Source organism: Arachis hypogaea, chromosome 14 (genome assembly GCF_003086295.3).
Source record: "Arachis hypogaea cultivar Tifrunner chromosome 14, arahy.Tifrunner.gnm2.J5K5, whole genome shotgun sequence".
In the NCBI taxonomy this organism is placed as follows: domain Eukaryota; kingdom Viridiplantae; phylum Streptophyta; class Magnoliopsida; order Fabales; family Fabaceae; genus Arachis; species Arachis hypogaea.
The window spans coordinates 43,210,683-43,232,910 of record NC_092049.1 but is presented as its reverse complement, the minus strand read 5'-3'; the positions used below and the strand labels follow the sequence as shown (position 1 = coordinate 43,232,910).

Genomic DNA, 22,228 nt, shown 5'->3' with positions numbered 1-22,228 from the left:
AAAACTAACATTTGGCATAGTAATTATCTAATTCAGAAAATCCAAAAAGTCATCCAAATAATTGTTCAATACAGAAAAGCATCCAGAATAAGTTCTAAAAGTAACGAAAATTTAAAAAGAGTGAAAAAATTTAAAAGATTATTGGAGTACATAATCGAAAAAGTGCTATTTGGAGAATGTTGGATCATCAAAGAATTGAACTTTTTAGATGATTTGTTTTAATGAGAATGGTAAATACTAAAAAGGAATTGTGTAGATTAAAAGTACTTAATGAGAGTGAAATATGATAAAGGAATCAAGAGATCTATAAAATTCGAGAAATTCAAAAATTAATTTGTCTTTTTATACTATTTAAAAGTACTATATTTAATAAAATATTGTCAATTAATTTTTTAACTGTTTAACTCCTTTGATTGCTATAACTATTACTATTTGAAATTTTAAAAAATTAAACGTGACCATAACAAAATTGAAAAAAAAATTATTAGAAACACCGGAAAAAGAACATGTTGAAGATGATAGGGTAATAATTATAAATTTGAAACAAACTCTGAGTGTCTATTACTACCATAATACAAATATAAAAATTAAAAAGAAGTAAAAAATTTAAAGAATTGAAAATTTTAAAAAATTAGTAAAAATATTTATTTGGGTTTGCTTTCGTTGGTCAGATTATAATAAATTGAGTGAATTAAATGATTGACATTTTTATAATCTTAACCAGTTTCCTTAATTAAGTGTAGTATATGACCCGATATAGAAAATGAGATATACTTTCTCTATCTAATATTACGCCAACTCCGCTAGGTAACTAAGAGGGGTTCAGCCAACTCCTGCCAACTTCCAATGGACTGGACCACAAAGCCCATTTCATTAAAAAAGTTGCATCCCCAATTACCCAAGATTAAACCTAATTTCTCCCAATTACTATAGTAAACCTAATTTACACTAATTTTCATTGTTCAGCGTCATCCACCAAGACCCTATTGTAGCGTTTCCGAACCCATATATTCGGACTCTTCTTCCATCGCCGGCATCAACCCTGGTCAGTGGCGCCGGCGCGTCCATCAGCGACCAACCGCGTTGCTTTCAGAAATCAACTCAGCGTTGCCACTACTGGTGCATGTCACCGTCGGCGATCCATTGAAGATGCATCCACTTCTCCGAGGTACCACCCGATGGTACCTCCTGTTGCTCTGCCTCCACGCACGAGCGGCGGATGTCTCCCTGCCTCGTCGAAGCACCACCATCCCACTTCTTCTAATCTTCGTGACTAGCCCTAGCCAGCGCCGCACCCAACATCGCCTCCGAGACGCATCGTGTAGGGTCTTACTCCTCCGTCATCGTCGCTGTAATAACAAGTTAGTAGTAATTCATGATTTTAGTAAATAAAGGTTTGTTGTTGATCTGTTTTGGGTGCATATTATAAGGTTTGGCATTCATACAAGATGATTTTTTTTAATTTGTGGATGCTACTTTTAAGTAATGTTAGCGGGATTGATATATGAGTTTAACTTAATTTTTGTTTGATATTGGTTCATTATGCTTTGTTGGAGAACTGTTGTATGCGTTCGTAATCATAGTGGATAAGAGAATTCAGAACTATGGGATAAAAAGAGGATTATTAGTTGATTTGTGTTTATCTTTCCAAATCTAAATTGGGTTTTAATGTGGTCAACGTATAATTGGGTTTGGAAAATAGCTATTTGTTATCCCTGTAAATACGGAGTGATATTTTGGAGTACTGAGTAAGAAATAGTAGTTGTAATCCCATTAATTGACTGTTATTTCGGATGTGTCTTCCGATCAAAGTTACCTTTCATGAACTGTTCCATGGTTTACCTTATATGTATGGTTGTAACGGACTACATTTTTTTTGTTATGTTAGGTGTTCCTTTATTTAAATATACGATTAATAGATGTTGCTATCGAATCACTCTATGTGTTGTTATTCTTTGACCATTGATTTTGTTGATTAAGAAAAAACTAGTAGTTGAATGTTGGTATTTTTTTTTTGCTGAGTTGTTTTTTGGTTTATGGATTAGCGATTAACAAGTGCACTGGTTTAAATTCTCTTAAAAATCAGTGTGCCTTTTGATCAAAGTTACTTTTAATGCACTGTGCTGTGTTTCAAATTATTTGTATGGTTAACAAAAACTGAATTTATTTGGGAACGCACAGTGTCCTTTGATGTTCATGTGATTAATAGAGCTTGCTATTTAATTATTTTATGTCTTTGGAGTCTTGTACCTGTGACATAGTTGATCTAGAAAAAATCAAAAGGTGAATTGATTTTTGGTTTATATCTTGCTTAACAGATGCAATGGTTTAAATTCTCTAAAAATGGGCGTGTCTTTTGATCACAGTTAATTTGTATGCACCGTTCCATGGTTGAAATTATATGTATGGTTTTCACTAACTTAATTTATTTGGTTTCGTTCAATGTTCTTTTATGTCGATTTGATTAATAGAGGTTGTTGTTAAACTACTTTATTTCTTCCTATTCTTGCACCTCTGACTTAGTTGAGTTAGAAAAGAAAAAGTTGATACTTGGAATTAACTTTTTCTAAATTGGTCTTGGTTTATGAATTAGTGATTTAGAGCTTCCATGGTCTAAATTATTGCAAAATTTTTTCTCTCATCTTACTGTGCATTTTATTGAATTTTGAGTAATGAATTACTTATTTTATTCAAACTAGAAGTGGGACGTTGTATTTTGAGTAGAACGTGTGTTTTATTTGGTATTAATTGGATGATTGTATTGGATTGCATCTTTCAGTTATATTTGATTGCATTCCCAACTAGTGTTGGAAACTCTTAACTTTTGGTCTGTTGCCAGAAATCACCTTGCAGACATGGAAAAACCGGTACTACATCATTCACAATTTTGTGCTCGTCTTCTAGTTTATCACTTGCTTCTTATGGTCGCTTCGTATGTTGACAGAAATTATTGGAGACAAGCTTTTCACCATGCTATATTGTGGATATGTTCAAAAATCTGGAAACAAACCAGACCCAATCAAAGCTAGCAGAGATAGAAGCAATGGGTTTTGGTTTCCTGAAGCTAGTCCCGAGGTGGCCTGTGTAACACAGCATAATAGTTTCATTGGCTAAGTCCTACAAACTTGAAACAAGCATGCTACCAGTAGATGATGGATGATAAACCACTATTTTATGGTTTATCTTGTGCTCAATTGAGTGGATTTTATCAATCTTTCAGACACTTATTCATATGATTTGCATGAGTTTACGTTTTCCTTCCTGAATTTGTGCTATGATTGAAAACATGCTTTTTTGGCCTTATATTTGCTAATATTAATCCTCTCTTACTACCATTAGATGCCATGAGATGTGTGTTAAGTGATTTCAGGGATTACAGGGCATGAATGGCTTAGAGAATGGAAACGAAGCATGCAAAAGTGGAAGGAATACAAGAAGTTGAAGGAACTGCAAAGCTGTTAGTCTGACCCTCTCACACTAAAATAGTCATAACTTGAGCTACAGAGGTCCAAACGACGCGGTTTCAATTGCCTTGAAAAGCTAACGTCCGGTGCTTCGATTTGATATATAATATGCCATAGTTGCCTTGACGCTAGGCGACGCAAACGCGCACTCCATGCGGACGCGTCGCAGTGGCAAAAATCAGCGTGGTAGATTTCTTCTCCAGCGATTTCTGGGCTGTTTTCGACCCAGTTTGTGGCCCAGAAAACACAGATTAGAGGCTATAAAGTGGGGGAATCCATTCATTCATAATCATCAGCTCATAATTCACTTTTCATAATTTAGATGTAGTTTTTAGAAAGAGAGGTTCTCTCCTCTCTCTTAGGTTTTAGGATTAGGATTCCTTTTAATTTTATTGCTTCAATACCAGGTTCAATATTTTCCTTTAATTAATGTTTCTCTTCTATTTTTAATTATTCCAATGCTTTTACTTGTTAATGTTCCAATTTAGCTTATGAACTTAACCATGTTAAGATTTGAATGTTCTATTTAATATATTTTGAGGTATTTCAGAATTACGATTGCTCTCTTTAATTTATGTATTCAAATTATTTTCATTCAAGTAGATTTTTTTTTCTTTTTGGCTTTGGTTAAATAATTGGTGATGCTTGAGTTATCAAACTCGAGGTGTTGACTGAAAATTGGAATTCTTCGAGAATTAACTTGAGTTCCACTAACTCTAGCCTTTTCCAAGGAAAGACTAGGACTTGAGGATTCAAATCAATTCATCCACTTAACTTACCTTCATAGTTAGAGGTTAATAAAGTGGGAGAAAAATCCAATTCTCATCATAATCGATAAGGATAACTAGGATAGGACTTCCAGTTCTTATACCTTGCCAAGAGTTTTATTATTTATTTAAATTAATTCCTTACACTTTACTTTCTTGCCATTTAATATTCTTGCTTTTTATCTTATACATTAAAAACCTAAAATTCTACCTTTTTCATAGCTAATAATAAGTCATACGTCCCTGCAATTCCTTGAGAAGACGACCCGAGGTTTAAATACTCGGTTATCAATTTTATTGGGTTTGCTTAAATGACAACCAAAACTTTTATACGAAAGGATTTCCTGTTGGTTTAGAAACTATACTTACAACGCAATTACTTTTATTCTTTACCGATAGAAAAATCCGTTCGTCAATGGACACATTCGCATTTATATCGAGCTGTTTCAGCATGTTTTTGAAATCCTGTCCAGTGGTAACTTTCTGTATTAAACAGCATTTAATCGGCTAAGATGCGTTCGATTCCCATGGCTTTTCCTTTATTATTCATATCGCATCACTCAATTTATACTAATTAATAAACCTGCATGTTGTAGTGGACGACTTCCCAGTTTTCTACTGCGAGAATGATGCTCATGTTGCAATAAAAAAAATTTTCACCGGATGAAAACTATACAACTCTGGCATTTCGTCAACAACTGTTCTATGGATACCGTAGATGGTGCATGAATCCCCACGTTTCGTACAACTGAACCAGCAAGTGCACTGGGTCGTCCAAGTAATACCTGAGTGAGTCAGGGTCGATCCCACGAGGATTGTGGTGTGAAGAAAGCTATGGTTATCTTATAGGTCTTAGTCAGGCGGATAGAAGAGTTATTGGATTTGATTGTTTGATAGAGTGAAAAAAGTCTAAAGAAAAGGGTATAAAATACTTTATGAATGGAATTATACTTAGGGATAAGAAATTAGTTAAGGTTTGGAGTTGCTTTGTCCTTCTGTATTAACTCTGGTATTACTGTCTTCTTCAATTGTGAATGATTTCTTCTATGGTAGGCTGTATGTGATTGACGCTGGTTTGAGCAGCTGCCAATACTCCTCCAGATCTGAACCCCAGGGTTAGTGCGGATCCATTCTGATTGAGAGTGAAGCTTCTGCAGTTTATTCTCCTTTGTGATCCTACTTAAAATGCCACAGACAATGTCAAATCTTTCGGATCAGAGGATGCCGCGTCTTGGGTTCTAGCTTCTACTGCAGAGACCCTAATCTCCCCGTAAATTTGCTGAACTGATGTCTCGAGAAGTCCCCAACGAAGTCATGGATTAGCCGTCTAAGAGATTCATAATCAAGCTCGTGGTTCTTCATTGTCTGATGAAAGATGCACTCTGAACCCATGCAGAATGTGATAACCTTATGCCAATTCAATGCATTCATATTGATGAAGAATGAATATACATCCTAGAATAGAGAATCAAACACGGATTAAAGAGGAACAGTAATCTTATATTAATCCATAAAACTAAGCAGGATTCCTCCCCTAAACCTAGGAGGTTTAGAAACTCATACTAATAGAAAATATAGTGTGTAAAACGAAAATATGGTGAATGATGGACGAAGATCCTTAACAAAGAGTGATCTTCTACTTTAAATACTAAACTAATGACTAGTAAGGATAAAATAGTCTTTTTAGTGCTAAAATCCACTTCTGGGGCCCACTTGGTGAGTGTTTGGGCCAAGCTTTAATGAGATCCACGTGCTATGAGGCCTCTAGGATATTGAACGCTGGTTAGGGGGTCCTCTTGGGGCGTTTGGATGGTGGTCTCTTCTCCATGGGCGCTGGACGCCTGAAAGGGGGCAGGAAGCTGGCGTTGGATACCAATTTTGGGCCTTGAAATCTAAAGCAAAGTATAGACAATTATATATTGATGGAAAGCTCTAAAAGTTAGCTTTCCATAGCCGTTGAGAACGCTTCATTTAGACTTCTGTAGCTCCAAAAAAGCTCTTCCGAGTGCAAGGAAGTCAGATCCAGATAGCATTTGCAGTGCTTTCTCTGTCTCTGAATCAGACTTTTGCTCCAGCTCCTCAATTTTAGCTAGAAAATACATGAAATTGCATAAAAACACACAAAATCAAAGTAGAATCCAAAAATATGAATTTAACACTAAAATCTATGAAAACTTAATAAAAAATAAATAAAACATGCTAAAAACTATATGAAAACAATGCCAAAAAGCGTATAAAATATCCACCCATCAGTAGATGACGGGATGAAGTTCAGGCAGCATTTCATCCTACTCGTCTTGAAGATGTTTTTGTATCCGACAGTGCAACATGTCATTTTGCCCTGGCACATCGATACAGTACTTGATGTTTCTGATCCGGGGAGATTCCGTTGGCCCTTTCATATTTTTAAGTGGTTAGAACAGGTTAGCATCATTACAAAGTCTTCTTTTGACAGGAAATGGTCATGGTCCCATAAAATCTGAAGGACTTTAAGGACGGGACAACTCCCGTGTATGCGGGTTTGGGTGAACACTTCAAGTGTTGACAACAAGTATTTTGACAAGGCAACAGCTGCAAAGAGAAGTTGAGTAAGTCTATTTGCTGTAAGACATGTTATTTACATCGATGAAACCGAACAACCAAGATGTGTTTTTGTTTATCCATGTACGTAATCTACTTAGTTAAACTTGTATATTATTGAAGTGATTTTTTCCCGTATGTGTGTCCCGTCAATGGTGAGTGTATACATTCAATGTCTCTAGAAAAAGGCTTTTCGTACTAGATAGTTTACACAGAAAACCACATGAAACATCACGGATGAGGATAGATGCATATGCAGTACAAAAAGATCTCATGACTCTGTTAGTCTATTTAACCCATATTATTATATTACGTTTAAACTTTAAATACATTTCAGGAGAGGCCTGCCTGAAGATATAGCTAAAGTGGTCATTCCCACGTATAAGCCCACTGAAAAGAGGCCTGCCTCGCATATACGCCTCTGTCCCAATACAACAAATAGGTGAATCCCCTCAAAACCTAACAATATTTTAATTTGTAAGTTTACTTGATATCTATACTCATTCTCCTAATACAACCCATTGTTCCCATTCACCTAGTTTTGATTGTGGTGTATACGCCATAAAATTCATGGAGTACTAGACCAAAGTCGGTAAATTAAATGAATGAGATTATGTGAGCTTCCAAATCCTATTGTTGAATAACTGATTATCTAAACACACATGACTGTCCATTACTAAATGCCATCATACAACATTGATTTTTACATGCAGGACACCATCAAGTTATACAGGAAGAAAATAATGCTTGATATCCTTCTGGATCATAATAATTCAGCCATTGAACAGGAACTGGATGCCCTTGACAGTCGTCCTCAACTTACTGTGTACTGCAACCATCCAAGGAACAAACATAAAAAGGTTAGGACACCGTTCACAGCACTTGGCACAAAGAGCATACTTCGGCAAGTTGAAGGATTGCCAAAAAAATAGACCATCAAAGGTGATAAACATGGGAAGAAAAAAGATGCATAGAACATTCTTGTTTACCTAGTCCAAGGATACCCTCACATGCTGAGTTATATTTTGCTGTAATTTGATATTTTCCTTTTGTTACACATATTGACTGTTTCTTTTAGATTCTTATGTTGTTATTAGCGAGTATTTGTTTTGAGAACCTTGCTGAATTTTATTAGTTAATAAACAGAAAATGCAGCTATTATGGATGTGAATCCTTTCTTGGGACATTGGTTTGTCTTATTTTACATAGGCTAAAAACACTTGCTCCATTTTAGCATGTAAATGTTTGCACAGGCTAAACAAGTTAACATTTTGGAAGTGTTATTGCTGGATGTATCTATTTCTGACGGAAGTGTCTATTTTGGTCGTGTCTTTTTCGAAGGTGTCTATATATGGATGTGTCTTCTGCTGTAGGTGTCTTTTGCCAATGTGTCTCTTCTGGATTTATGTATCTATGGATCTGTCTTATGAGTGACGTGTCTATTTTGGTCGTGTCTTCTTCGGAGGTGTCTATATATGGATGTGTTTTCTACTGAAGGTGTCTTTTGCCAATGTGTCTTTTGTGGATTTGTCTAACTATGGATGTATCTTCTGATGGAGGTGTCTATTTTTGTCATGTCTAATTCGGATGTGTCTATATATGGATGTGTCATCTAATGGAAGTGTCTTTTTCTCAACATCTCTTTTGTGGATTCGTGTATCCATGGATGTGTCTTCCGACGGGATGTAACACCCTAATATTCAAATCCTTATACTCGAGTCATAAGTCAATGATAGTAAGGTGGTACGACTCTCAAGGTGGATTAAAATACATATATATCTATATAATTGAAAGGAGTTATTTAACGAGAAGCCCGAAAAGGAGAAAAATAAAATCGCGATTGGAAACACCCTCGTATCGAAGAAAAGAAGATAAAACATATTCGAATAGCGAATCAAGATAAGGTATAACAACAAGAAAGAATAGAATAAAGACAAGGTATATATATGTATATAGACATGAATATAATAGCCGCTAGTCACAACTTGCGAAGTTTAGGACGGCTAGGGTACAGTATAAAAGTAGTTGACAACAATAATTTTCCTATCTCTCCTTCATACATCAAAGCCTCTATAGGCAAGTTTTCAAAAGGAATTAAATACATAATAAAATGTTTTCAAAATAAGTTCGGAGAGATTCGAAACAAAAGTAAAACTGAGTCCAACGATCTTCGCCATCTTTTAGATAAACTACAGCTCACTGCTGAGCACTTGGACTTGCATCTGAAAAATAGAGAATATATACGGAATAAGAACCACCGACCCATGGGTTCCTAGTATAGTAAAAGTGCCAAATAAATATAATGCATTATAATAAGAACTCCCTAAGCATCCTAATCTCCTTTTCATCAATTATTCACCCTAGGTTCTTACTAATCCATAACTTAGGTAACTGTCCTAGGGGATACTAAATCTAATTCAATCTCTCATCTTTTTCGACCTTCCAAACTTTCCAACTTCCAATTCATTGTAGAACCATGACCAAAACCAGCATCAGCTAATTCAACTCAGTGATTATATATCAATACTTCACATTTTCACCTGATGCAAGTGAAATCACTTCACTGCGTCTACCCAGGGAACTCAAATCATCTCTTTCAGTATTCATCATTGTTAATAAGTTATCTCATCATTTTATTTCAACAAAGGCAGCCCTCAGCGTCAACCAACACCAGTATGAGGGACCTCTCAGTTGTACAAACATAAACAATGCAAACAAGTAATACACAAGTAAGACAATTAATGCAAGTAAGCAAGTAGCAGTTAAGCACGTAACATATTCAATCAGGCAAACTCATATAATTAAGGAAACCCAAACAAATCAAACATATGTGAATGATGTATGCCTGCCCTATGACCAATGAGCTCATCTGTCAGTTATACAGCCAACCCGACACACCTGGTAGCTAACCCGGATATCGTCTCTCAACACGAAGGGAATCCTCAACCTTCAAGGAGAGAATTCTCAACCTCCCATTTAGAGGGAAACTATGATGTGATGATAGAGAATCCTCAACCTAAATCATTCACACCACAGCCAGGAATCAAATCGAAGGGAATCATCAACCTTCTTCATTTAATTCTCTAATGTAGCAAGAGAGGGAATCCTCAACCACACTTGCCCACCATAACAAGAGAGAGAATTCTCAACCTCATCTTGTTCATCATAGCAAGAGAGAGAATCCTCTATCTCAACATGCTTTTCCCGACATTCAAAATTAATAATCATAGAGTTAAACTGAAAGGAATCATCGACCTTCAATCCAACCCTTTGGTGCGACAGTTAAGGGAATCCTCAACTTTAAACTCGCCTACCCCAATAAGAGAGGGAATCTTCGACCTCAACTTGTTTATCACAGTAAGCGAGAAAATCCTCACTCTCAACTTGCCTATACGTGAGCGGGATAACACCACCGTCCTCACAACACAAATCTTATTGCCTCTTTAATCCTAATCACAACACGAGAGAGGGAATCCTCTACCTCAACTCGCCTATTCATCCCATGATATAGTGCTCGTCACACTTCACCATCATCCTCATTATCAATCTTGTGATCATCATTATTCTCATTATCAATCTCATCTCAATGCGTATTCAATCTTAATTAAGTTCATTCATCATTAACCGTTCACTCTCATCATCAATTATCTCATTCATAATCATCATATATCACTTAACATCTTGTTCATTTCTCTCAATTTTACTAACTCAATTTATTTGGCTTTATCCCTAACTCATCCACCCTCAATTCCACCGGCTCTAGACTCATATCAAAGTTTATAAAGGTTTAGAAGGTCAAAAAAATATTTGAAAGCCATAAAAATATATTTTCCGAAAATCTGGGAGGTGTGCATATGCATACATGTAGTGTGCGTACGCACAGACTGAAAATTTAGGAATCTGCGTACGCATACAAAGGTCCGCGTACGCATAAGGTGAAAATTTAGTAAGCCGTGTACGCATGCATGGTGTCGTGTACGCATGACCCCAATTATGGACCATTACGCGTACGCATGCAGTGTCCACATACACAGAGACCAATGTCCGCGTACGCATGTCAAAGGTCGCGTACGCATCCATATCAAAAAACAAAAAATCTGATATGTTGCATAAATCAGTTTTTCAATCCAATTTTCAAAACCTCAACTTTTTCCATAAAATTTATTTTTCAACCATTCTGAACCGTTGGGAAGATCGATAAATGAATTTTCATAAAACTCCAATTTTGAAAGTTTTCCAACTTCGAGGACCGAGTTACGATACGCCAAAGTTGGCCAAAAATCTGTTTTTACCAAAAACACACATTTACCAATCCTTCCAATTGTTCACAAGCCTAATTTATTTTTCTCAATAATTTTTACCACAAACCAACCCATTTCACATTTTACACTCAACCAAATCCAAACCTTCTCCAATTACACAAATCAACTCAAATTCCACCAATTTCATATCTCAATCCATAATTTCTAATTTTCTGGCAATCATGCCTACTTTTTCATCATTCATGATCAATTTTCATTCAATTACATACATCATCACACAATCCAATCATCACTTACAGTCATTACCTTTTCCCGGCCTCTGGCCCAAAATTCACGGCCTCCAGCCCAAATTCACAATTTAATACATATTCTACAAACCAATAATCATTATCCAATTCATCAAATTTTTCAACACCCAAACATGCAAATTCACACAATTCTCAATCCAATCATTAATTTTCACAACATATCAACTCTACATATCAATACCAACCAATTATACAATCCAAACCCAATCCTAGAGGCATCTAGTTTAGAAATCCTCATCACACCACACGGTACTTGAATGAAACTTAAACCATACCTCTTGAAATCACAATAATTTGGCCCTTCCTTGCAAAATTTCCACCAAGAACTAGCTCCAAGCTTCACCAAGAGTTCCACAACCCAATTCGAGTTCTCAAAGTGTGCCAAATTTACCCAACAATAATAACATAACCAATTTCACATATACATTACTCTAGGATTTACAAAATCTCATAAATCACAAGAGTTGGATGATTCTTACATTAACTCATGAAAATAGTTGATGAAAATCATCAATAGCTTATACTAAATCACTCCTAAACAACCAAAATCACAAGATTTCTCAAACCCAAAGCCAAAACGCATTTTCAAAGGAAAAAATTGAAACTGGGCAGAGAAGAATAAAATACTCACCACAATACCTAGATAGAATCGAAGAGGATGAAAAGAGCGATGCATGGTCACAAATGGCTTGTCAATCGGAGCTCTGGAGAGAAAGTAATGGTGATTTAAAGTTTGGGAAGCTAGGTTTTCTTTCTCTCTTCTCTCTATCCACCTCTCCCTCTCATTTTTAGGGTTAAATGAGCTTCAATACTCATAAATGATGCTTATATACCTTCGACTTGGATCCCACTTGGGCCCGGTTCATGTATATAACTCGTTGGCCCAATTTTGGGCCAAAATATTTATGATTAGCGTTTTAAACTGCGTTTTAGATATTTTTATTTTCTAAATCATAAATTCTAACTTTTTAATCTTTCTCACTCATAAATTATTTTCTCAGCTGCAATACCAGACATATCTCAGCCAGTACTGCCGATTAAATTTTTAGTATGTGTTTTCACGCAGAAAACTATGTTTTTCGACTCAGAAAAATCCGCTGAGTCCAAATCTCATATTTAAATTGTCAAATTCCGATTGCTAATTTTTCTAACCATTTTCGCCCATTTTTAATTAATTACTTAATTAATTATGGGTGTGTCTTCCAATGGAGGTGTCTTTGTTAACGTGTCTTCTGTGGGTTTGTCTATCTATGGATGTGTCTTATGATAGAAGTGTCTTTTTTTGTTGTATTTTTTGTTTCCTTAGAATTGAAGTTCCAATCGAGACTTGTTGGAGTCTCGAATAAGGTTTAGTCAAACTAACTTAGGAAGATAACCTTACAAAAATGAGACGCAATCTAAGTTAAAGAACCTACTATGTTATGTGCTCCACATTAAAATCACATAAAAATTGTGATAATTTGGTGAGTTGATTGAAACTTAGAAAACTTATAACAGTATAATCATATCAGTGGATCACACTCAAAAAATAATCATAATCATCAACAGAAAATTGTTTATTAAACCATATACCTCAATATTTTGTTAAAGAGATGGAGAAAAAAATCCAAATATAAAAAAGGAATTCTCCTTAGAAATCCATAGTCAAAATTCTTCTAACTATTTTCAAACGAGTTTAACAAAGACATGAACCCGCAATGTTCTTGTGATTTATTCGCTCTAACAACAAAACCAACCACTACATTTCGAGTGACTGCTACATCATTCTCCTAGAAAAAAGTACCATGCACAAAAGAATTGAGTCAACTATATCCATAAAGTCACCTCAACAAAGGGTTCAAAATTAAACAAATGGTAAACATATACCGGAGGTGCATTTTTCTTCTTTCTTCGCATAGATTTCTTGATCGAGCTGTCCAATTTAGATCCAAGCCTCCTCAATCTCGGCCAAACCTTGGTTGCCACCTTTGAAGGACCTTGAATATTATCTGCACCAAGAGCGAACTTATACTACGTCACGATGATGTCTTGTGTAGTTGCAATACTTCTGGACCCTAAGTTCGCACGATAATCAACCAGCTTAGCCCTCACATTGTCAAGAGCCAAATATAACATGGCCGCTTCTTCATCACAAGTCATGAAATCTTGGGCAATTTATAAAGTGTGAACACAATCCTCTGAATAAGTTGGGACTTTCATTCGATCGATTCTTGTCATGGCTACTCTTGATGTAAGTGTGTTTGTATTGTACATTCTTGCTCCATCGAGGGAAAATATAGTAAGATAGTACTCTATATACTTTGTAATATGAAAACACATCAAGACAGTGGCAACAAAGAATACTTCTTGATTCAAACATGTTGAACTCGTACCGAATCTTGTGTGTTAATGGGTCAAACTCAAGACTGTTAGTGTAGTACATAGACTCCCTCTTGAGTCACACCACGGATTAAACAATCGCCTTTTTTCCTGAATTCTTATTGTACTTTCCTAAACATAGAGCTTGTTACTCACGTTGAAATTGTCTTTCAATTATAGAGCTGGATGAGCAGGGGTCAGCTCCTTTAGAGTCTGCATAATCGTCCTCTAGTTCCTTTTGTTCCTCGTTCACAAGCACGTTGTTATACTTATGCACGAACTGAACCAATCCACTCTTGCAATGCAAGAAACCCCCGTAAAATGCGTGCATACTTTTCACTCCTCTGAGTACTCTTCATACCAGCCCAAAATTCACCTTGGAAAAATACTGGAACCCACATTCGTTGATCGTTATAAATTTTTAGAAAAAAAATGCAAAAACCACCAACAAGAATACTTAGATACATCATCATACATATTTATAGATTTTGTAAACCAAACATCCATCGACCTTCAAACACAGATATCCCATAAAGCATCCAAACAAGTTATAAATCATCCGATTTGAATGGTACCTAAAATCCAGTATACTGAAAAAAGTTTTACAAGTAATATACTCACAAAAAGAACATACAAGCACATGACAAAACGAACTTGATAGCCATCTGTTGTGCTCTAGCTTAAACTTAGCAATGAATTCAGTCCAATCTTTCTTGAAAGATTCTACAGATCGAGCATTCCATACAGTGCTAGTCATTTTAGGATGTATTTTTCTGTACCGAACATATCTTCCGAACTTATGTGGTATCTTCTTCAATATGTTCCATATGCACCATCGGTGGCAAGTATTTGAAAGGAGATTCCTAATAGCACTAAACATGGACTTGCACTAATCTGTGATGGTGGCCTGTGGGGAAATTCCCATGCACTTCAGCCATTGCGTAGAGACCTACTCAAAACTGTGTATTTTCTCATTCCTTAGCAAAGCACATCGAAGCAAAGTGGACTTCCCGTGATGGTTGACACCAACAAAAGATGCAAATGGTAGTCTATGCCTGTAATAAAAATAGTAATAAGTAAGAACTTGCGATAATGTCAAAACGAAAAACCTTTCAATAGAGACACAAACACACATACTTGTTTCTACTATATGTTATATCAAATGACACCACGTCTCCATAATATTCGTAGGATGTCCTACACCTTGCATCTATCCAAAGCACACTCTTAAACTTGTTAGTTGCGTCAACATCTATTACATAAAAGAAATTCAGGTTGATCTCTTTTCGTTCGCAAGAAATAGCTCCATATTTCCTTAACATCGGCATTTTCGTCAGTAAAGCACAAATTGCTTGTAATGCAATTTCTCACATCCATTTCTGAGTAACCTAAATTCGATGACCCACCAACCTCATTTGCCAGTGCGAGGTACGTCTTGTTGGGCCATATGCCAGCCTCATCGTTGTCCTCGATCACACACTTGACATACATGGTCAGTTCTCTGTACTTGTGGTAATGGGCAAATTGCTTAACAAAACACGGATGGATATGCTTAAATTCTAATTTTGACACCATCTAATTATCCTTCTGCCTATCAAACATCATGTACAGCCTTGCTTTGCATTTCACGGTTGTTATTTTCTTTACCCGAAATGTTGCCTTCACTCGAGACTCCTGATAACCTTCACGATTGTAATGTATCGATTGATTAATGGGTATCATTAATTCCTTTCTTGTCTTATCAAAATTAGTTATCCTAATCTTAGTGATGAACCCAACCTTCTTTGCATAATTAGAATAGAATTCTTGTGCCCACTGCAACGAAACAAATCGCAATCCTACGTAGGAGATTTCTTCTAGTTGAATTTCAGTGTGATCCAGCAACTGCAAATCCATTCAGAGAAAATAACATTTAATGCCGAACACACTTAAAAAATTAGTCTCCAATAACTCGTTAGTATTATGACAACAATAAAGTAAATTTCGCACCTCATGACTCAATTTTGTATCATCATCCTCTAACTCAATAACGTCTATAGATTCTTTTTCCTGAAATCGAAAACACCCTAATACAGCTGAGTGGATCAACCAAAAACGCATCACAAAAGAAGATAAGCATCCACTGTTCAACACTCGAAAAAACTCTTTTAACATCCACTTATTCATTGATAACACCAATGTATAAACAAATAAAAGGACAATAATTTCAAACAAGAATATCCCTAATAATACCTACAAAATAAAAAATCTAAACAAAGTTGCAAAGAAACATGCAACATGGTGAACAAAAAGATCAAAAAAACACATCATATGTCAAAATTGTAACATTGTGCTAGCATAAAAGAATATTCACAACAATTATACTTAAACAAACAAAAGCACAACAATTTCAAACAAGAGTATCCCTGTTAATACCCAAAAAAAATTAAAAACAGAGATGCAACGAAACATGCAACTTGGTGAGCATAAAGAGAAAAAAAATACATCATAGATCCAAGTTGTCCCATCAGGCTATCATAGAGAAGATCCACAATAATTATACTACTAACACACAACATACCTTCTCTACACATTGAGTATCATCTTCACTCAAACACCGGACATTGACTTCGGTGGACAATGATTACACACATCATATAAAGTGTCACACGATCCTTCTTCACAAATTGATAGATCCATTGACGCAACACTCTCAACTCGCCTTCAGCAGGAACAACTACACCTTGCTCCTATGAAGGTGGAACGCTATGGCTCCATGAGAGGGGTTGTACACATTGATGCCGTATGTAACGACTGTTCGATGTCACGATCAAAGGGCATACACGACGACGACGACAACTACAGTGGGGTTAGGATGCGATATCGGTGCGTAGGATGAGTTTCCCTTTGACGAGAAGGGTTGTATCATAAACAGGATCGGGAAGTGGCCCTCCGCGTTTGATCGGTCTCTGCGGTGGCATGGTAACGACGCAACTACCACGACGGCAAGAGGACCTAGAGACAGATGAGAATGTGATCATGGGTTTAGGGTTGAAGTGGACATCATTAATATGCCGCGATGTATCAATCCTTACGTTTGAAATTTTAAATTAATGATGATCAATATATTTTTAAACGTAATATTTTTAATAAAAAAGAATAATTAATTGTTGTTGTCAAAACTTGGCAGACTCTAACTTGGTCCCCAATACTTTTCCTAAAAGAAAAGTTTATGTTTTCATTTCAATTTAACATAAAAATAACAAAAAAAACCTGGCATATAAGTAGTGATGGGCCAAGAATATTTTGATAATGGCGGGCAAAAATATGTTAAAATAAATTTTGTTGAATCTAAATATATTTATAAAAGTATTTATATGCATTAGAAAAATAAAAAAGATTTTGCTTATATTCGTAATAATTATGCATAAGAGTTAAAACAAAGAATTTGACTTAGAATTCAATCAAAATGTTAACTTCTTTTCAACTAATTTCTGTCAATTTTTTAAACATTATTTTACTTATCTCAAATTTTAAATGCTCAATTCTCTAAGAAATTTAACGTTTTTATCAATCGAAAAAGATAACTAACGTTGGATAACTAAAATTCAATTCATTACAATTTTTTATTATTTAATACATAACTAATACTTTTCTTATCTCAAGTAATTTTTGAGACAGAAAAAAATTTACTCATATTTGAAAAACTAAGCATCAGACCAGTAATTAAGTTAGTGACTAATTTTAAAAAGAAAATTATCACCGTTAAGTTTAACCCTTTATTTAATCTAAGCTTTGATAATCTACCTAATTAATTTTGGTATAACCGGTTCTGTAATTTATAAAAAGTGTTAACAAAATTTTGTGATGGAATTACTTTACTTTTTTCGAACCACATATTTATTGTTAACATTTTTCAACAAAATAGAATTATAAAGATACTAGGGGAAACCAATAATTTGAGTTTCATTTGTAATAAAAGCAGAATCTTTTTTAATATAAATGGATTGGTGGAAAATTAGTGTACCCTCAATAAGAACCTGATAAAACATGTTGTGGAAGGGTATATTCGTTGAAAAATGAAGAAGATACTGAAAAAAGTCATAAAATTAAAATCAATAGAAATGAACTATCATGGTTGACAAGCTTACGGAAGTGAATCAATATGTAAGCCCAGAACAAGTTATATATAAAATTTAAAGTGAGTACGTCCTATATTTTTGCCTTATTCGTCATGCTAAAATAGTCAATTTCATAGACTAGAGCAAGTTATATATAAAATTTAAAGAGCTTTTCTGAATGTGAAATTGACCGAGGCTCCAAAATTGGGATTAAGATCGTTACATAGGGTTTGTTAGGGGTTGAGGGAATGTAACCCTTAATGTACTAAACAAACCTTACCATGACGAGTCCCAATACCTTGTTGTCCATACTAATGCGTGAGCCTGTGGACTTCACTCCTTTGGACACGACATAAGCATAGTGGCCGACAAGCCTCTGCCTTAGTCCATATATGTTCCGATACAATTTTTCCAATGCCACCCAATCCCAGTGCATGAAATAGGATAAGATCCATGATGTAAGAGAAAACTTATGCACCACACACGTTCAGTCGTGGTCCAGTCATGCCATCATTGTCATCGGCTGTGGATGCCTTGGATGAGGTGTGAAGTTTGTATGGTTGAGAAAATTGGGCATGGTCTGCATATTAGGAGAGGCTTAAATATTGAGTATTAGGCAAGACCATGAGGGTGTATTCCTATTTATGGGCGTGCTTGGTAAGAGAAATTTAGGCCACAAAAGAAGTGCTGAGTTGGTGCTATTGACGTTAATATTTGTTTAAGCTCTGTCTAGTCTAAGACAAGGAAGTAAATTTGTGTATGATAAGAGCTAGTTTTATGTTCATTTTATATTAAATTTTAGGAAATGTCAATTGTTCTTTGAGATAAAGTCCTTATAGCCTTTTAATTGTATAATATTGTGAATTGTTTCCTCTCATTGGGCCCTCTCTTTTTTGTAAGTGTGGCATATCAGTAATCAGAGTTAATATAAATCTTATCATGTAAATTTTTTTTAATCTTATTTTAAAAATCTTGAAGATTTGTCTTATCCTTTACTTTTCTTTTGTCTCCCCTTGTGCCATCGTGGTAAGCATCTCTCTCAGCTCCTTTGATTCATTGTTCCAAAATAATCATGGCCTTCTTAATATTGTTAAAGTCTTGTCCTAATTTTTTATTCTTCTTAATTATTTCTAAAGCTATCTTCATCACCTTAGCAGGTTTTAATTTGTAAGTAGAGACACAAATATATGTTGAAAGACTCTTTATCTTCATATATAATTCTTATAGGATAAAAAAATACTTAATTTTTTTATTTAGTTTTGTTCTCAATCCCTAAATTTTCTAACAAACATTTACAACGATCAATTTTGCACTTGTTGTAAACTCTTCTTGGAATGGGTATTCATGATGAAGGAAGTCAGTCATCTGCCCTTTATGATCCGATTGTGGGTAGTCCATGTATAGTGTCGTGGAAGTGTGAACAATTTTGCATGTTCATTACCACATAGGCTTGAGTCACAACAGTGTGCTACGACATATTCACTATGTGATCACATGCTCACATAAGCTCTTCTCAAAAATAATTAAAAATATTTTCCAGTTTAACACGTATGTATTGTATGACATAAATACTGTCATATAATTAAAAACTATTTAAGATATTTTTTATTATTTAGATTAATAGTTTATAAATTGAGCTGGCATACACATATTTAACAAGTTGGTAGATAGATACAAAAAAAATCTTGGTAGATTATAGTGTTATTAAAGTTCAATTTTCACAAAAGGTTGGTATAATTAATTTAAAAATCGGTTGATTTTAGTGATGTGGTTGGATACATAACTTTAACTCTTCGAAGAGCTATACTTGATATTATTTTGCTTAACTATAAGCTTCATTGTATTACTTTTTTTTATAATCTCACTTCAAAATTAAACATATATTATATTTCTTCGTGTAATGTATACTTAACATTACATGAAAAAATTAAAACAATTATAATGTCTCCACTAACATGTTAAAATATTTTAAAATTAAATGCTTATTTAAAAACAAGTTTTTATAAAAAAATTTTACTATGTCACTCTTCACTTCACACATATTTATTATATATTGTTTGTTTCTGCTATTTTATGTTTAGAATACCAAAAATATAGCATATACATGCTACCAATCATATATAAGTTGTGAATAAGAATTTTTTTCAGTCATTACTACAAAATATTAAAACAACCCAATCGAAAGCAATTATCATAGGGCCAATTTACTAGAGCTAGTCACGGTAGGATGATGTTATGTTTTACTGGAGGAAGTATTTTCTTTTACTTCACACTTGCGACTTTGTTAAAGAAAAAGAAAACAAAATATTCTAATTGAGTTGGAACCCAAAAAATCAAAAGATTTCAAATTAAATTAAAAATTATGATAATATAAATTAATAACAGGTGAGTTGTACTTGAACTCCCAATATCACAAATATTTTTATGTACATATCACTAACAAAATTCATAAACGAAATCTATAGTCATGCCCTATCATAAGTTTATAGTTGTTATTCCATACGATAGTTGATTTGTTACATACTACATGGATGAAAGTACAACCATAAAGTTCGGCCGACATCACTGAACATGTATAGTCGAACGTCTCCTTGCTAAAAGATGTAAGGTTGGGAGATCCAGTTTCCAAGAATTACACAACGAGAGTTGAAAGCACCCGCGTTGTCTGAAGCCCCAATCACTGGAGCCCTCCTAATTCTTAGAATGGGTGTGAGTAGGTGAGGCGCATATATCGGACACAATTAGGAAGACACTCTACTTATTTCAACATTGGAGTATGACGAAATAAGCAATGATTATCACCCAAAGATCACTCATCTCTACTGTTGACCGCTTCCTCCGTAGCTTATTGGAAAGGATAATCACACCGTTATCCTTTCAGTTCCAGATGACTCTCCAATTTCACTTATTTCCATATGTGCGGTAAACCATCAACAGCCGCGTAGCTTGTTATGTTGGTGAAACAAATTAAGCGCATGAGAGTATAACATGCTCCAAAGTCGGCATTGTTCACATTTCCAATGTATGAGGGCATGAGTAAAATATTTTTGTGTTTAAGGTTCATAAGGTATGTCCCATGCCAACGGTATTTATAGAATCCTGCATGTGAGGCAATTGGCCATCGCAAAGGATTAAACAGTTTGTCCAGATTTGTGTACATGCTAAGGTTCAAATAATTGTTAATATATCTTTTCATGTGGTCATGCTAGTTTGTAAAGTGAAGGGTAATGATTTCTCCATGGGACCGTTAGCCAATGGCAAGTCATACTTTATACAATGCTTTCTTATGTTTTTTTTTTGTAACTACCAACTTATTTTATATATTCTACACATTGTAGCAAGTAAACTAAATTCATTTTGCAAATTTTATATCCCAAAAAAATTGTTGGAAAGAAAATATTAGTTGGATTGTACTATTCAGAAACTCACTGTCGCATTACATAAGTCTAATTTATTATTTAACAAAAACAAAATGTTAAAAAAATTGTATTCTATTAATTTAACTCTCTTATGAAGGGATTAAAAATATTATGATGCTGATAGATTCCGTTTGCTCTTTTGGTACTAGAATTTGTATAACTATAGACATTGCAAAAAAATAACATAAAATAAAAAGGCCCAAACCAAATACACTTAACACGAATGAGAGATGTGGTTATATTCAGGTGTTGCCATGGATCTTTATTCAAAATTGTGACTCCTTCGGCATATGGTTAAATGGAAGTCATTGGAACCCTACAGAGCTTTTGAGTTACTTGTTTAATTAGACCTCTCAAAAGCATAACACAACCATCTCCATTGAGCACATAAATTGGCGCCAATGTCCAATTTTTTTCCACCAATTCAGATGATTGATTGAGGAAACATAAATGGGACATGTTAGACAGACGTGCTTTGTTCAGTATTGGCTCTTTGGAGGCGAAAGTAGGGGTCCAATAGAGGTCTCAGTGGGTGAAGATTTGTATCGATTTCTCAATCACATGACCCATACAAGTCTAGGTTGAATGAATATTTGTACGTTCAACTAAGAATCCTTGCACACATGGCATGCTTGAATACACAGAGAGGAAGAGCACGTTGGACATAAAGCTGGAAAGCACCTTGTCATGCACTATTTCTCAAGATATCTTCACACATTGTGAACCATGTGAGTGTACATCAATTATGTTTTCTACTTTGTTTATATTGCTACTTAATTCTAGTTTACTATCGTCCATGTAAGTGCCTCTTTGAACCCTATGATAATGGGATGAATAGTCATGACGGTGTTGTCAATGCTGTGGTGTCTCTGTGTCGTGTGTCCCTCTAATTACCGAAAGTACATGCTAAAGACTGTTTCAGTGTCAATCTTGGTGACCCGTTGATGCCGTTGTCATGGACACATGACAG

General features: G+C 34.9%; 1 long non-coding RNA gene across 3 annotated transcripts; it reads right to left on the bottom strand.

Moving 5' to 3' along the window:
- Positions 1-8,734: 8,734 nt before the first annotated feature.
- LOC112742022 (uncharacterized) lies at positions 8,735-18,455 on the bottom strand. Of its 3 annotated transcripts, XR_011870875.1 has the most exons (6): positions 18,120-18,455; positions 16,300-16,733; positions 15,729-15,788; positions 15,519-15,623; positions 14,877-15,421; positions 14,303-14,794 (listed from the first exon to the last, which is right to left on the bottom strand). It is a non-coding gene; the product is annotated as an uncharacterized lncRNA (long non-coding RNA). The 3 variants fall into 3 exon arrangements; XR_011870876.1 differs by lacking the exons at positions 14,303-14,794; positions 14,877-15,421 and adding an exon at positions 8,735-9,033; XR_011870877.1 differs by lacking the exon at positions 14,877-15,421.
- Between the last annotated feature and the right edge of the window lie 3,773 nt (positions 18,456-22,228).